Genomic DNA, 18222 nt, shown 5'->3' with positions numbered 1-18222 from the left:
CACGACTGAAGTGACTCAGCAGCAGCAGATAGCATATTAAAAAGCAGAGACATTACTTTGCCAACAAAGGTCCATCTAGTCAAAGCTATGGTTTTTCCAGTAGTCATGTATGGATGTGAGAGTTGGACTATAAAGAAAGCTGAGCGCCAAAGAATTGATGCTTTTGAACTGTGGTGTTGGAGAAGACTCTTGAGAGTCCCTTGGACAGCAAGGAGATCTAACCAGTCCATCCTAAAGGAGATCAGTCCTGGGTGTTCATTGGAAGGACTGATACTGAAGCTGAAACTCCAGTACTTTGGCCACCGGATACGAAGAGCTGACTCATTTGAAAAGACCCTGATGCTGGGAAAGATTGAAGGCAGGAGGAGAAGGGGATGACGGAGGATGAGATGGTTAGATGGCATCACCAACTCAATGGACATGAGTTTGAGTAAACTCTGGGAGTTGGTGATGGACAGGGAGGCCTGGTGTGCTGCAGTCCATGGGGTCGAAACGAGTCAGACACGGCTGAGCTACTGAACTGAACTGAACTGAACTGATGGCTGAGAAGCACACTATCAGTGGTTCCACAAATTCATCATGTGCCCTACCGAGCATGAAGCTAAGCTTGACTACTCTGTTTCACTGAATCATCACCACTACCCATGAAGCAGCTTCTATCGTCATTCCCATCATTTCCACTTTACAGGTGAGAAAATTAAAGTTTAGAAAGATTAGGGGTTTTCCTAATTAGGTCTGTAGAATGGAAGAGGTAAAGAATCTGCCTGCAATGCAGGATACTTGCAGGAGACACGGAATCGATCCCTGGGTTAGGAAGATCCCCTGGAGTAGGAAATGGCAACCCACTCCAGTATCCTTGCCTGGAAAAATTCCCTGGACAAAGAAGCCTGATGGGCTACAGTCCATGGGGTTGCAAAAAGTCGGATGCAACTGAGCACACATCTACACACACATAAGTGAAAGAGCTGAACCTTAGACCTATGATTGCAACTCCAGAGCTTACATCTCTCCTATCACCATAATACAGTCCTTCATTACTGGGAAAAAAAAATCTCCTGGGTTAAAACTTTCCTTCTGGAGAGTACTAAACATCACACTCATTGAAGTCCAGTTTCACCAGTTTGAGCAGGACATTCCCAATGGGTGACCTTGGACAGGTCACTGGCCTCATGGAGCCTAGTTTGCACATCTGTAAAATGTGAATACTTAAGAACACCAAGTTCCTGCCAGCTCAAAACCTTAGGATGTATATTTTGAAATCAAGATAGTGGGGTCCTAAGAAAATTCATGTGTAATTTACCTGTGTCATATATTAATTTCATAACACTCCTAAGTTGATAATTAGGTTACCATTTTCTCCCAGTGCCAAGTGGGGAAATGATTCACTTTCCACGTCATTGAAAGTAGAGACTGAAAGAATCATATTTTCAAGCTGCCATTCCAAGCTGCTGCCTTCATCAGCGCTAATGCATTCTAAAAGCAGTATTTGGCATCTGTATGTTGAGGAGCTAGAGCTAGATCACATTTCTAAGTCAAAATGCAGTAAAGTTCACATTCAGAAGGATTTCCCCATAATCCAATAGTACCTTAATGGGGCTTTAAGCCTCAAACCACATTTTAACCCCTGAATTCTCAGGGAAGGCTTGGTCATATCATTTTTCAATAGAGATATTTCATGGTCTATTGTTTTTATCCAAGAATAAGAAAAGGCACTTATGGATGGAAAAAAAAAAAAAAAGGCTTTGGCTTATTTTGTAAAACTAAATGGATCCTGATCTAGGAGGTTTAGAGGAGTCTTATATGCTAAACACCACACTGAATGAATGGCATATAAACAGCTGGTCCTGTATGAACAGCAGCCATTGTTTCTTTTACCCCAAATTACAATAGCTTCACTTCACCGAGGACAGGAGTGTTTCTCCTTTATGTGTCGCTAAACTGCAAGATGGACCATAACCTGGCTTTCTTAGGTTTTTGCCAAAGCACTTGAGTTGATTCTGAAATGCCTGGGGGCTAAGTCATAGATCATACAAGTCCTTAATGGAAGAGTTGAGTCTTGAAGAAATCAAAGAGGTAGAGAGAGGAGAGGGAGACAAAGAAAGAAAGAAAGAAGAAAGGAAAGGTGTATCATGGGTGGAGATGAGTCACTTCAGGAGCTTTAGTCTCTCTGTTGTTGTTGTTTAGTCAATAAGTCATGTCTGACTCTGTGACCCCATGGATTGCAGCCCACCAGGCTCCTCTGTCCATGGGATTCTCCAGGCAAGAATACCAGAGTATTCCACGTATTCTTGTATTCATGCCATGCCCTCCTCCAGGGGATCTTCCCAACCCAGGGATCAAACCTGCATCTCCTGCATTGCAGGTGAATTCTTTACCACTGAGCCGTGAGGGAAATCCACTATAGAGGGTACCGGCTTATAATGGTTGGACTTATGATTTTTTTTGTTGTTTGACCTTATGATGATGTGAAAGTGATACACATTCAGTAGAAACCGTACTTCATATTTTGAATTTTGACCTTTACTCTCTTGTGCTAATAGGCAGAAGCCACAGCTCCCACTCAGCCACGAGATCACAAGGATAAGCACTCGATACACCTTCAGCCAGTCTGCACCCGGATAACCATTCTGGTTCTCTCTTTCAGTATAGTTTTGTAAATTACATAGCTATTCAACACTTTGTTATAAAATAGGCTCTGTGTTAGATGATTTTGCTCAACTGTAGGCTCATGTAAGTGTTCTGAGTACATTTAAGGCAGGTGAGGCTAAGCTCTGCTGTTCTGTAGGTCAGGTGTACTGTGTTAAATGCATTTCTGACTTAATATTTTTAGCCTGTGATGGGTTTATCAGGATGAAACCCTGTTGTAGTCAAAGAGGGTCTTTACAGGGGAAACCACAGAGGAAAATCCAGAATCTCTGCTGACAAAAGACAGAGTGTACAGCCCCCAAGTTATATATTCAGAGATGCTTTTGTATGTTGTTCGTATGTAAAAGCAGAAATCCAAATAGAGGTCAAATCTAAATGGTAAAGGCATAGGAAAAAAATGTCCACTTAGTGATCCAATGAATACACCTCTCAGCCTGCTCTTCACTGGGTTTCTGCCGGGTTCTGTGGGCAGAGAAGTGAACAAGGCTGACCCACTCCATGTCTAGCCTGGTGGGAAAGAAATCAGTGCAGAGTCCAAGAGAGAAATTTGGTGGTGGGAGGTGGGAGGTGGGTGGGGAAATTTGGCCTAGTTTAGGCCAAGAAAGGCTTTTCTAAGGAGATGACATTTCCTGGGAGACCTGAAGCAGGAGCGGGAGCCGTACTGGGGAGAGGAAGACGTGTCCCCAGCAGCAGATCCAGCTGGTGGAAAGGTCTGGAAGTGGAACCAGCTTGGTGTGTGAGGTGCTAACAAAGGCGACTGAGGAGGAGAGGGAGGCGAATGGTACAAGATGCAGCCGGAGCCCCGTGGGCCTGGGTGGGGGGTTTGGGTTTTTTCTGAGTATAATGGGGGCCCATTGAGGGCTTAGGAGCAGTCAATAGAGAGGTGCACAAAGGCCTCCGGGAGGGCTTGGAGCCGTAAGCCCCGCAGTGAGGCCTCGCTAAGCACTCTCTGCATTGTCGCCATAGACTTCTTTCACAACAGACTCTCGGCCCCTGATTTTCTCAGCTCTTTCTCTCCACGGCTCTCTTACAGCTTCGGAATGCACCAAACAAGGGAGGAAGAAGAAAAGCCCCCGGCCCCAGGGGCCCCATGTCTGCCCCACTTGGTGTGCAGAGCCGGGGAGCACAGCCAGACGTTGCACGCTGAGAGCGGCCCTCCCCTAGCAGAGGCAGAGAGAGGATGAGAAGAGGGAGCCAGAGACTAGAGCAGGCACCTGTGCAGACCCCCGTCTTCCCGGGACCCCCAGGGGGTGGGGCAAGGGAACGGCAGAGGAGGGGAAATGCAGGAATCTGGGTAACTCATCGAGATGGGCCAGGGGCACTTGTCTTTAAGACCCAAAAGAATGTGCGATCTGGGTCCTAAGACCCTGGTTCAAGTCCCGACTCCAACCATGAGACAAAAGCTATGGTTTATAGGTTCTGTTTGCCCTCCAGACTATCTCCGTCCTTCCCTACTCTGTTCTATGCCCAGAGGGTGGGCTCTCTTGTCCTCGGCTTCCACTTGGGTTTGGCCAGTGGAGGTAGGAGCTTGGAGGACAGTGCTGGTATTTATGCCCCGAGCTCCCTCCCTGCCCCCAGGCTGCAGATTGTTAGCTGATGGGTTTCTTTTCTGCTGGCCTTGGTCTGGACCAGGCAGTCCTGTCACACGACCCTCTCAAGAGCCCAGCGACAGCTTCTCCCTCAGCCCCTGCAGGCCTGGAAGGAGGCATGGCTTCCAGCTGTGGCCACCCCTGGGCGCTGCCTCATCCCTGTCGGTTTCCTTGCCCCCAGTGGCAACGGTCATCAGTGGCACCTTCATCAACCTTTCTGCATCCCCCCTCCCCTTGGAATGGACCATCCATTTCCTCCTTGCTCCTTCACTGATGCAAAGGGATCGGTTCAACCTCTCCAACAGGATCACTGTATTAGTTTCTGGCAGTTGCTGTAATAAATTATCCTAAACTGGTTGACTTAAAACAACAAAATATACCATCCTAGTTCTGAAGGCCACAAGTCCAAAAATTCATGATGTTGACAAGGTCATTTGCTCTTTGAAGGCTTCAGGGGATAATCCTTCCTGGCCTTCCTTCCCGGCTCCTGGCTGTTGGAGCCTCGCTGGCATTCTTGGCCTGCAGCTGCATCAGTGCCATCTCTGCGTCTGTCATCACACAGCGTTCTCTCCCTTCCCTTCACATCCCTTCCCTCCATGTGTGTGTCTGGCTCTGTGCCTCGCCTCATGTCACCACTCACAGTGGATGAGGGAGCCACGCCACTCCAGGATGTCATCTCACCTAATTAAATCTACAACAACCTTATTCCCAAATAAGATCACATTCTGAGCTTCTGGGAAGGTTATGAATTCTTGGGGGATGCTAATCAACCCAGCACAATCACTTTCAGAACAATTACAGCAAACTCCTAATAGCACTTCCCATGAGTCAGGCACTGCTTTATGTGTTTCATACACATTGACATTTATTTCTCGGAATGGCTCTAAAATGTAGGTGTTATGATAACCTCCACCCTACAAATGGGGAAGTTGGGACACAGAGAGATTAAGTAACTTGCCTAAGGTTATATGGCTAATACATAGTAGAGTGAGCATTCAAACTCAGGTAGAAGCTTCCAGAGTCTGTCCTCTCAATGTCACACTGATTATTGCTCAGAAGAGTGGGCTGGTCCACTGCTTAAAAGCTACCTTCTTATAGAGACCAAGAAGTCATGATATAAATAGTAGCAACCGGGACTTCCCTGGTGGTCCAGTGATTAAGACTCCATGCTTCCATTGCAGGGGGAAGTCCTGGTGGTCCAGTGATTAAGACTCCGTGCTTCCATTGCAGGGGACGTGGGTTCCATCCCGGGTTGGGCAACTAAGATCCCACGTGCCATATGCCACACCCAAAGGATTAAAAAAAAAAAGTAGCAACCAAAAGTACAATAAGAAAAGGTAACACAAGAAGTGCTTTAAGGGTGGGAGGTAGATTCTGTCAATACCCTCATTTTTATAGAGAAAGATACAAAGACCTGGAGACGGTAAGTGAACTGCCTGTCTGTGAACACAGCTGGTAAGCTCTAGAGCAGATTCCTCAAGTACGACCATAATTACTATTTTATGTTGGTGGCCAGATCCTCCCATCCACCTTGGGCATTGGTAGATATTGTAATATACTACCTGAAATATCATTTGCAATGGATCTGCATAGGTGGGAAGACTGACTTTATGGAGAAACAAACACAGAGCCCCAAGTTGTTGGAAGTTTGCTGACTTCCACCTTGTAAATGCTCTCACCACCGCCAATTTCAAGCCCCAGTGTGACGTCTCAGACCCAGACTTGGGAAGAGGTCCAACACATTTAGCCCCCGTCAGCCTGACAAGCTGGCTCAGTCACATGCCTGCCCCAGGGATCTTCTGTAAAATGTTGATGTGGACTCTTGAAAACAAAGCTCCAGGTCTTCTGGATCAAGAGACAAAGATTTCTTTAGCTTTCAGAGGTACAGCCAGGGTGAACAGGATCAGGGGGCCAATTTCCCGAGCAGGCATGGAATGTGCTTGGTATGATCTCAGGAGGTCTGTTACACTTCTGAGAATTAAGAGGTAATATTTGTAGTTTGTATGTGGAAGATGGGCTTCCCAGGTGGTAAAGAATCCACCTGCAAGTCAGGAGCTGCAGGAGACACAGGTTTGATCCCTGGGTTGGGAAGATCCCCTAGAGGAGGGCATGGCAACCCACTCCAGTATTTCTTGCCTGGAGAATTCCATGGATAGAGGAGCCTGGCGGGCTACAGTTCCTGGCATTGCAAAGAGTCAGATACGACTAAGCAAATCACACACACACACACACACACACACACGGCTTCCCAGGTGGTGCTAGTCATTGATATAAGAAGCTGAGGTCCCAACATAGGACCTTTCTGAAAATCTAGAAAATCAAGTCCTAGGTAGAAGTTCTATTGTTGTTTAGTCACTAAGTCACGTCCAACTCTTTTGGGACCCCATGGACTGTAGACCACCAGGCTCTTCTGTCCATGGGATTTCCCAGGCAAGAATACTGAAGTGGGTTGCCATTTCCTCCTCCAGGGGTTCTTTCTGATCCACGGATAGAACCCGAGTCTCCTATATTGGCAGGTGGGTTCTTTACCGCTGAGCCACCAGGGAAGCCCAGATAGAAGTCTTGACGTTGCTGTTATTTAATCACACAGTTGTGTTGACTCTTTGCAACCCCATGGACTGCAGCATGCCAGGATTCCCTGTCCTTCACCATCTCCCGGAGTCCATTGAGTCGGTGATGCCATCCAACCATCTCATCCTCTGTCATCCCCTTCTCCTGCCTTCAATCTTGCCCAGCATCAGGGTCTTTTCTGAGTCGGCTCTTCACATCAGGTGGCCAAAATATTGGAGCTTCAGCCTCAGTATCAATCCTTCCAATGAATATTCAGGATTGATTTCCTTTAGGATTGACTGGTTTGATCTCCTTGCAGTCCAAGGGACTCCCAAGAGTCTTCTTCAACACCACAGTTCAAAAGCATCAAATCTTCAATGCTCAGCTGAAGTCTGCTGCTGCTGCTGCTAAGTCGCTTCAGTCGTGTCCAACTCTGTGCGACCGCATAGACAGCAGTCCACCAGGCTCCCCTGTCCCTGGGATTCTCCAGGCAAGAACACTGGAGTGGGTTGCCATTTCCTTCTCCAATGCATGAAAGTGAAAAGTGAAAGTGAAGCCGCTGAAGTCTATTTGTGGTCTGGCCTCTGCGCTTGGCTACACATCTCACCTAAACAGAGCTCCTCATTTTGTTCTAGAGGAGAGTGGTGTGACTGCAAATGTTATAGAATTTAGGAGGCAAAGAGCCTTTTTAGGAGCATATGAGGAGAAACTTATTTTTCTGTAGGAGCAGCAAGATATTGCAATTTATTTATTTATTTATTTATTTATATTTTGGATGGGGTATCACCTCACACCAGTCAGAATGCCACCATCAAAAAAATCTACAAATAACAAATGCTGGAGGGGATGTGGAGAAAAGGGAATGCTCCTACATTGTTGGTGGAAACGTTAACTGGTATAGCCATTATGAAGAACAGTATGGAGAGTCCTTAAAAACCTAGGAATGAATCTACTCTATGACCCAGCAACCCCACTACCGGGCATTTACCCTGAAAAAACTTCTCAAAGACACATGTTCCCTCAATGTTGATTGCATCACTATTTACAATAGCCAGGACATGGAAGTAACCTATATGTCCATGGACAGATAAATGGATAAAGAAGATGTAGGACATTTACATAAAGGAGAAAAATTTTAATGCAATCTATGCCACTCTCTCATGCTCTCACCCCCCATCTACCAACATAGCAATATTTTTACATTTTTGTAACTTTTTATTTTGAAATGATTGCAGACTCCCAGGAAGTTGTTAAATATAGTACATAGAATAAGTCCCATGAAGCCTTCACCTAGCTTCCCCCAGTGGTGGCATCTTGGGTAACTAATACAATATCGAAGCCAGAAAATTGACTCTGATACAATACTGTTAACTAGACTACCAACCTTGTTCAATTTTTACCAGTTTTTATATGCATCCCTGTGTCTTGGGAGAAGGAGGTGTAGTCCGGTGCAACTTGATTCCTCATATAGAGCCATATGCTATGCTGTGCTTAGTCGCTCAGTCATGTCTGACTCTTTGCAACCCTGTGGACTGTAGTTAGCCAGGCTCCCTGTCCATGGGGATTCTCCAGGCAAGAATACTGGAGTGAGTTGCCATGCCCTCCTCCAGGAGATCTCCCCAACCCAGGGATTGAACCCAGGTCTCCTGCATTGCAGGTGGATACTTTACTGACTGAGCCACCAGGGAAGCCCATAGAGTCATGTAACCACCACCAAATAGGATCCAGATTATTTTATCACCATCCTTTATAGACTCACTCCCACCCACCCCTGTCCCTGTCTCCTGGCAACCACCCATCTGTCCTCCATCTCTATAGTTTTGCCATTTGGTGCATGTTACATGTATGGAATCATACAGCGTGAAGTCTTTTGAGATTGGCTTTTTTCACTTGGGGCTTCTCTGGTGGCTCCAATGGTAAAGAATCAGCCTGCAATGCAGGAGACCTGGGTTTGATCCCTGAGTCAGGAAGAACCCATGGAGAAGGGAATGGCAACCCACTCCAGTATGCTTGCCTGGAGAATTCTGTGGACAGAGGAACCTCGCGGGCTACAGTCCATGGAGTTGGACAAAGAGTTGGACATGACTGAGCAATTAACCAGAGAAGACAATGGCACCCCACTCCAGTACTCTTGCCGGGAAAATCCCATGGACGGAGGAGCCTGGTAGGCTGCTGTCCATGGGGTCGCTAGGAGTCGGACAGGACTGAGCAGCTTCACTTTGACTTTTCACTTTCATGCACTGGAGAAGGAAATGGCAACCCACTCCAGTGTTCTTGCCTAGAGAATCCCAGGGATGGGGGAGCCTGTTGGGCTGCCATCTATGGGGTCGCACAGAGTCGGACAAGACTGAAGCAACTTAGCAGCAGCAGCAGCAGAGCAATTAACACTTTCACTTTTTTCACTTAGCATAATGCCCTTATCTATGTTGTTGCATGTTATGAGTTAAACTGTGTCCCACTCAAACTCACTCAGTTTTGGAGTTCTAGCTCCTACTACTCCTACTAACTCCAAATAGGACTTTATTAGGAAACAGGGTGACTGCAGATTTAATTAGTTAAGATGAAGTCATACTAGGGTAGGATGGATCCCTAACCCGATGTTGGGTGTCCTTATAAAAAGGAGAAATGTAGACAGAGACACGCACACCAGGCCTTCACCATGTCAAGGTTGGAGTTATACTGTTGCAAGCCAGGAAACTGCCCAAAACTAGGAGAGAGGCCGGGAACATTGCTCCCCCAGCACCTACAGAGCGAGCATGGCCATTCTGACACCTTGGACTTCTCGCCTCCAGAGGTGTAAGACAAGAAATTTCTCGTTTGAAGCACTCAGTGGCATGATATTTGTTACAGCGACTCTAGCTAACTAATGGACTGTAAAGCTCCGAAGTTTGCTCCTTTTTATGGCTGAGGAGTATGACACTGTGTGGTTGTATGCAGGTGTCATGTAACCACTGGAGAACATTTGGATTGTTCCTACTTTTAGACTATTACAAATAAAGATGCTGTGAACAATCATGTACAGGTTTTTGTCTGAACATAAGTCTTTATTTCTCTGGGATAAATTTCCAAGAGTGTGACTGCTGGGTCTTAAGGTAAATATATGCTTGCTGTTGTTTAGTCACTCAGTTGTGTCTGACTCTTTGGGACCCCATGGACCGTAGCCCACCAGGCTCCTCTGTCCATAGGAAATCTGTCCATAGGATTTCCCAGGCAAGAATACTAGAGTGGGTTGCCATTTTATTCTCCAGGGGATCTTCTTGATCCAGGGATCAAACCCATGTCTCTTGCATTGGCAGGCAGATTCTTTAGCACTGAGCCACCAGGGAAGCCCGAGTATATGTTTAGTTGATAAGAAATTACCTAACAATTTCCCCATATCATTAATTTTTATGGTGCATAGATTCTTTCAGCCTCTGATAAGCACACCTTCCTTTTTTTAAAGACTGCAATGGACTCTTAGAGGGAAAGTGGAAGGAAGAGGAAGGTGGTTCACAGGCAAATAAGATAGAAATATGGCATTCTGATGACTTATGCTGCAACCAGTGGCCAAGTGGATTAACTAAAAAGAGCCACAGTCAACCCTGGTTTATCTGAATAAAGTCAGCAATTTAACAAACACCAATTCAATACTTACCATGCATCAGACACTAACCCAGATACTGGGAAGGCTGCACACACTAGGGTGGACACTTGTTCCTCAAAACCTCTCAACCTGGTGTAAGAGGTGGTAGACGTGTTCACAAATCACTTTCATGTTATCCAGTATGACTAGGAGGGTAGGGAATTGTGAGATATGTATAATACCAAACAGAAGCTAAACCCAAAATTACAAGCACTGAGATCTGGAGTGTTTGAAGTGATCTTGCTCCTGTCTTAATTTCTTCTTACTTAGTCTTTTATCGGGGCCTCCCTGGTGGCTCAGCTGGTAAAGAGTCTTTTATTATCTAAAATACAAGTAGACAGCTTGGAGATAGGACTGAGACAAAATTTTAATCCTGCACAAACCAGAAAGTGAACTTTAAGGCTCACAGGCACTTTTCGATGATTTGAGCTCCTGGAAATGGAGTATGACAGTTGGATTAGTTACAAAAACAGAAAGTGTTTTATTGGATTATCTGGATCATCTGTCAGGTTGAAGCCCTTCACTCAGGGATGGCCCACCTCTCATGCTTCCAACACCTTCTTCTGGGAGACGCATTCACCACCTGCCAGTTCTCCTCGTAAACCCCTCACTTTTTCCTTCCTTGCCCTTCAATGGAACAATCTGAGGAATTCAGTCTGAGCCTTGATTAAGGGCTTATGGGCAAGTCTGTGGCTTCATCATCCCTTCTCAATGGAGAGCTTTTAAGGCCCAAAAGAGGACTAACCCAGCATTAAATCTAACCAACAAAGCTCTTTTAAATAAAGTGAGTAGACCTTGCCTTGTCCTTAGAAGAGGAATTTTTATTGACTTAAAACATCCCATAAATGTTTTTCCCCTTGACTTGTCTTTTGTAAGTTTTAGCTGAGTGCAAGATGATATTTTGCTTTTCAGCATTAATGTTCCCTGACTTTCTAGTGTCTACTTGAGGGATGGAGAGCCCAGGGCTGAACCAAATAGGAGAGCCATGACTGTGATATTGTCTGTCAAGACAGATCTCCAAGATCGCAAACCAGAAATAGAGTATAATGGAGTTGCTGGTTGTCTGAATCTCCATTTACTTCTGAGCTTTCACTGGGCATGGGCGCCAGTTGGACCACATGTCTCAGGCTTCCCTGTATCTAGGTGCGGTCACTGGACCAAGCTCTGGCCAATGGGATGTGAGCAGAAAGGATGGGTACAATTTCCATGCCATGAACCTTTAAAGAAAGGAGAGTGTGTTCCTCTGTCTCTTTCTATCTTACCTCATGGAAAGTTGACAGGGTGGAGAATCACTTTGGAGCATGCACTTAAGAATAATGCCTCAGGGGTGGTGAAAGAACAAGATAAGATTCTGGGTCTTCACATCTATGGAACCATCTCAACAACCAACTGCTTATTCTTGGTTAATCTCATGAAAGTGAGGTTAACTTCCATCTTTCTCTCTTAAGTCAATATTATTTTGATCTTTGAAACAACAGTTGAATCTGCATTCTGCTAATATTAATACATGGAATAAATCAAAGGGAGAGAGCCAATCCACGTATGAGATGGAAAGAGGCAGGAAAATAGAAAAACAGGAAAGAGTCCACAATGGGAAAATCTAGTGATGGAGAATGGCACAGTCGAGTGTATGGTGTGGCTCTCCAGCCCTGAACAGGTAGTAGCCACTCAACTAACATATGTTGAGGGAAAGGTCTCTCCTAGAATCAGTGTTCATCTCTCAAATGCAACACCCTCCTTCTTACTTCCTGGCCTTTGCCCATGGTTTCCTTTAACCTGGATCCCCTTGTCACCCTCACCATTCCCAACACTTGGATAAATCCTACTTATCCTTCAGATTTCTGTATGAATGTGGCTTTCTCGGGGAGAGCCCTTTTTAAGGTGAGACCTTACTCCACTGTGCTCCCTCCAACACTCTCCCTGCCTGTCCACCTGCCTGATCATTCTTCTGGCTCCACTTCCAGACTGAAAATTCTAGGAGGGCAGGGACCACACCTGACTGTAGGCCATTGAGTCCCCAAGGCTGGCCCCCAGACTACCCACAGGATGCTCAATGACCATGGTAAAGTCACAAAGTCACAGAGTCACAAAGAATTAGGCTTTTGAAGCTTGAAATAAAACCCTTCCTCCTGGAGAGACCCAGCCAAGTGCCCAAATGCCTCTGTTCTTGGGGAAAACAATTGTGGGGTTTCATCTACCATCAGAGGCTGCTGTGCTATGCTTAGTCGCTCAGTCATGTCTGACTCTTTGCAACCCCATGGATTGTAACCTGCCAGGCTCCTCTGTCCACGGGGATTCTCCAGGCAAGAATACTGGACTGGGTTGCCATGACCCTCCTCCAGGAGATCTTCCCAACCCAGGGATTAAAACCAGGTCTCCCACATTGTGGGCGGATTCTTTACCATCTGAGCCACCAGGGAAGCCCTAGAATACTGGAGTGGGTAGCCTATCCCTTCTCCAGGGGATCTTCCCCACCCAGGAAATGAACTGGTGTCTCCTGCATTGCAGGCAGATTCTTTACCAGCTTGAGCTACCAGGGAAGCCCTCAGAGGCTGTTATCCACTTCCAATACCTATTAGCCATTTCCTCTCTCAACTTCCGCTGGTTTCAGCTGTAGTCGAGTTGAGGGTTTGTTTTGCTCTATTTCCTTCTCACTTTTCACCTGGGCTTTTATATTCTGATTGTCATTTTGCTGTCTGAAGCTGGAGCACTGTCCCTCACAGTTCTCAGGCTGTATCCCCGCCCCCCCCCCCACCCCCACCCCACCACATAGGCTCTGTCCCACACCGCCCCCCCTGCCTCTGTTAAGTGCACAGCACCAGGCTCCTCTGCTCCTGTCGCCTGCAGTGCCAAATGAAAGCTCCCCTTTCATCACCAGGCCCCCTTGGCCTGCGATTTTTTCATATCTTAATAAGGCTCAAATCAGTTCAAGCAACTTTTTCAAAAGCCACACAGATTATTCAAAACAACAGCAATAGGGGAGGAATAAAAGCAGTTAAACTACAAAAATTATCTGGTACACATAATCCTTGGGTCTCTTACTTCCTTTGACGATCATGCCTCATTACAAAAGAGCAGGGAGAGCAGACTTGCTGGAAAACAGCCCTGTTTCCTCCAGCACCAGGTCACCCCCATGGCCCAGGCTTCTCCCAGGAGCAAGGTGACTTGTCCAGGCTGCCAGTTCATGGGCCTACCACCCACACAGAGCCTAGAACTCACAAGGATCTATGCCTGGTTTCACACTCCACTGTCTCCGTTTTATATGCTTAATAACTTCTGAATAAGGGCTCGTGTTTCCATTTTGCACTGAATCCTGCAAATTAAGCAGCTCCCACTGCCCTTTGGGGTCAAGTCTTGGGAGTCACAGATGCCTTCCCACAGGCCAGGCTCAGAGTATCATTAGAACTTCAGAATTCTGGGCCATTGGAACCAGAAAGGGTTACGGGATGAGAGTGCTGTAAGACAAAAGTCCAAGCTGGGTTCGAATCCCACCCTCCCCATTGCCACCCATAGGCTAATTATCACCGAGTTCTGAGCCTCAGTTTCTTATTTGTAAAACAAAGGAAACCTTACTTTTCCTCCTAAAGTTGTTGGGAGGATCAAAGGAGATAATTTATTAGAACAAGGCACCTGGAAGAGACTGGGACTTTAAATATTTGAGGCTGGAAAGCAGCCATTTGGGGAATTTCAGACAGTCTCTGCAGTTTATGAGAGGAAAAAATAAATAAATTTGTCTTTGGAACAGACATTCCCTTTGTTTAAGGAGAGGCCACATCACTGAGTCATTTTGGTCCTACTGGTAAAGCCAGTTCCCATCCAAATGTATACCATTTACAAATGTCAATTGGAGACTTTCCAGATGAATCCTAAAATAAAAAAATTCTTTTATATAAAACTTGGAACTTCAGTGTCCAATGCCTGAAAAATATCATTGTATACTCTTGGGAGATGAGTTTGTTGTTTTGACCAAAAATGAGCTCATGAGTAATCCAGTGCCAAGACCTACCCCCACGAGGAGGGAGGTGCAGGCTTGGCCCCCAGTACTGTAGGCTGAGGCTGTTGAGCTGTCCTGGCGAGACTATTTAAGCTAAGGAAGCAGACTTGGTGAACCCAGAAAGGTCTTCAGTGATGGTAAGTGGGTCAAATGGCAACCTGACAGATGGGGGTGGGCATTTCCCCCAAAGGGATCAGGGGTTCCCACTGTCAGGCTTCCTTCAACTGAGCTGAATCCTGGGGAAGAGGAGAAGGTGGCCTTTGTATTGGAAGGGATGACACTTTTTCTTCTCTCTGAGAGTGGCCTGAAGTCCTCAGCAGAAATGTTCTGTGAATATCTTTTGGGAGGAGCCTGGTAGGCTGCAGTCCATGGGGTTGCTAAGAGTCAGACACCTGAGCGACTTCACTTTCACTTTTCACTTTCATGCGTTGGAGAAGGAAATGGCAACCCACTCCAGTGTTCTTGCCTGGAGAATCCCAGGGAAAGGGGAGCCTGGTGGGTTGCCATCTATAGGGTCGCACAGAGTCGGACATGACTGAAGCGACTTAGTAGCAGCAGCAGCAGTCTTTTGAAGGCCCAGTGGCAAGGCTGAGCTCAGTCTTGTTGTTAAACTCTGTTGTCCCCAGACATTCAGTAAAGTCATGTCATTTCCTTTTTTTTTTTTAAATCACACTGTACAACTTCAGTTCAGTCTAGTTCAGTCACTCAGTTGTGTCTGACTTTTTGCGACCCCATGAACTGCAGCACGCCAGGCCTCCCAGTCCATCACCAACTCCCAGAGTTTACCCAAACTCATGTCCACTGAGTCAGTGATATCATCCAACCATCTCATCCTCTGTCGTCCCCTCCTCCTCCTACCTTCAATCTTGCCCAGCATCAGGGTCTTTTCAAATGAGTCATCTCTTCACATCAGGTGGCCAAAGTATTGGAGTTTCAGCTTCAACATCAGTCCTTCCAATGAACACCCAGGAGTGATCTCACTTAGGGTGGACTGGTTGTATCTTCTTGCAGTCTAAGGGACTCTCAAGAGTCTTCTCCAACACCATAGTTCAAAAGCATCAATTCTTTGGCACTCAGCCTTCTTTATAGTCCAACTCTCACATCCATACATGACTACTGGAAAAACCAGAGCCTTAACTAGATGGATCTTTGTTGACAAAGTAATGTCTCTGCTTTTTAATATGCTGTCTAGGTTGGTCATAACTTTCCAAGGAGTCAGCGTCTCTTAATTTCATGGCTGCAATCACCATCTGCAGTGATTTTGGAGCCCCCCAAAATAAAGTCAGCCACTGCTTCCCCATCTATTTGCCATGAAGTGATGGGACCGGATGCCATGATCTTAGTTTTCTGAATGTTGAAGATATACAATTTTTATTTGTCAATTGTAACTGAATAAAACTGGAAAGGGCAGTTATACCATTTCCATCCTCTCTTAGCTGAGCTTTGAGGACTGAAGGAAGGCGCTCACATCCATGTTAGGGATGTAGATAATCAAGGGTTAAGTATCAATAGCCTGGGAAACAGGCTGCTAGAGTTGCCAGTGGGGCCAAGGGGAGCAATAATGAAAGAGCAAGGAGGCTGGCAGGGATGCCAAGGCACCGCCTGGGTTGACTTGTGGAACACTCACACATTCCTCAGGGGTCCCGGAAATACCCAAGAGGAGGGAACTTTCTTGAAGAATGGGCTTCCTTTATCCTATGAGATGAGGGTTTGGATTATTGTTATGTGGCCCCAGATGACTGAAAGGGTATAGGAGTCGGAAGGGAAGAGAGGCGGTCAGTTGGGTTCCATAGGTTAAATGATTTAATCTGACATTCAGTGGCTAATACAGGGCTTCCCTGGTGGCTCAGTGGTAAAGAATCCATCTGCCGATGCAGGAGACACAGGTTTGATCCCTGGGCTGGGAAGATCCCCTGGAGAAGGAAATGGCAACCCACTCCAGTATTCTGGCCTAGGAAGTCCCATGAACAGAGGAACCTGGCAGGCTATAGTCCATGGGGTCGCAAAAGAGTCAGGATACCACTCAGCGACTAAATAACAATAGCAATGGTAATATAATAATAATTATTATTATTCTGCAGTTGAAGACAATATGACCCAGAAAGTTGAAGCAAGTGTCTCAAATATCCACAATTGCTTTGCTCCATTCCCTGACTGAAGCACCTGCTCGGTCCACAGCTCCAAGAGGAGCTGCCCACAACCTCACAGGACCACCAGCTCTGATCACAGCTGACCTGACCAGGAGCCACCATCTGATCCAAATTAAGCCAATCAATTTTTCTCTCCTTGGTATTAAAACAAAGTGATCGTCAGTCCCAACTGTGTCAGTGAGCTGTGAAAATTCAAGAGTGACAAGTCCGGAATCACGGCCCAGGTTAGCCAAAGCCATGGACAGAGATGTAAGGAAGAGTAGAAAGGAGGCCTGGCAGGGAAAGTCATCCACGGAGGAGAGTTGAACCAGTGTCTCGGATGCGGTGGAAACAGGCTTTCTGGGTGCTTGGGAAGGGTGGTGATTTCCCACTGGCTGCGAGGTCAGGCCGGACTTCCAACAGCGGGCTCCCAGGAGCTTACGAGAAGGTCACTGTTTTTTGTTTGAACTAAACTGAAAGAGTTTCTTTTCTCCACAACCAGCAATCCCTGGGCCAACTCACCAGAGAGGGTGGAGGCCGGCTGGTGGACTCCCAGCCTAGAGCTCTTCCTATGGTTCTACATCGCCTGCCTCCTCTTTTAGGATAATTTAGATTATCCTAAATTACCTTAGCAGATTTCTTTAATATTAAGTCGACCTGCCCGTGCATTTTTGTAGTAAAATATAGTTTTTCTTATATCCTCACAAAGTTGTGGATAGGACACAATGCTCAGAAACAGCCCAAGTCTATCTGAAGATCTAAGTAGGAATAGTCAGGTGTCGCCTGAAAGCCCCTCAGTGGACATCTGGCCAAGGCAGTGGCTAACGCCAGCTCGGAAACCAAAGGGGCCTTTGTCTGTGGCCTGGCAGAGCTCCTTGTTCTGGACCAGCCACTCAGGTTGCAAGTCCTGACATGAGGTGATTCCCAGAAAACAGTGAGACTCCAGCCTACGGTGGCCAAGTTCCATGTATTATTTCCCTGCTAGAAAACTAATAACTTGGCAAGCAAAGCCCCTGGGGAACTTACCACCATGAGTGAGAAAGCCGGAACCATTCTGTCTGGGGTTCTCGTAACATAATGGTCCACTTAACTTCTCCATCAGCCCATTGTTCTGCTGCTGTTTATCTGTGACCCTCACTCAAAAAGTAAACTTCCTCAGGATAAAAATATGAATAATAATAGCTGAGTCCCTGTTAGTACCACACCTTTTGCATACATTCTTGTTAGCCCCCAAAATCACCCTTGAAATAGGTGGCATCACTGCATTTTACAGATAAACAAGCTTCAGCTCAGAGAGTTATTAACTGTTTCACCTAAGTCGCTGGGCTGGTAAGGAACAGTGCTGGGGTCCACTCCATTCTGCCACTCACAAAACCTAACACTTATCATGTTGTAAACTAAGCTCTGGACACTGTCTAAATTCCTCCATTTCCTTTTGACAAACAATCCTATGATACAGTTACATAGGGATTAAAAAACTGAATCAGAAGAGGCTAAGTGGGACTTCCCTGGTGGTGCTGTGGCTAGGACTCCACTCTCCCAGTAAAGGGGGGCCCAGGTTCAATCCCCGGTTGGGAAGCTGGATCCCACATGCTGCAACTAAAAATCCTGCATGCCGTAGCTAAGCCAATTAAATAAATAAATGTGTGCTCGGTCGCTTCAATTGTGTCTGACTCTTTGCAACCCCACGGG

Source organism: Bubalus kerabau, chromosome 22 (assembly GCF_029407905.1).
Source record: "Bubalus kerabau isolate K-KA32 ecotype Philippines breed swamp buffalo chromosome 22, PCC_UOA_SB_1v2, whole genome shotgun sequence".
Classification (NCBI taxonomy): Eukaryota; Metazoa; Chordata; class Mammalia; order Artiodactyla; family Bovidae; genus Bubalus; species Bubalus kerabau.
Note: the sequence above shows the minus strand (reverse complement) of the source record.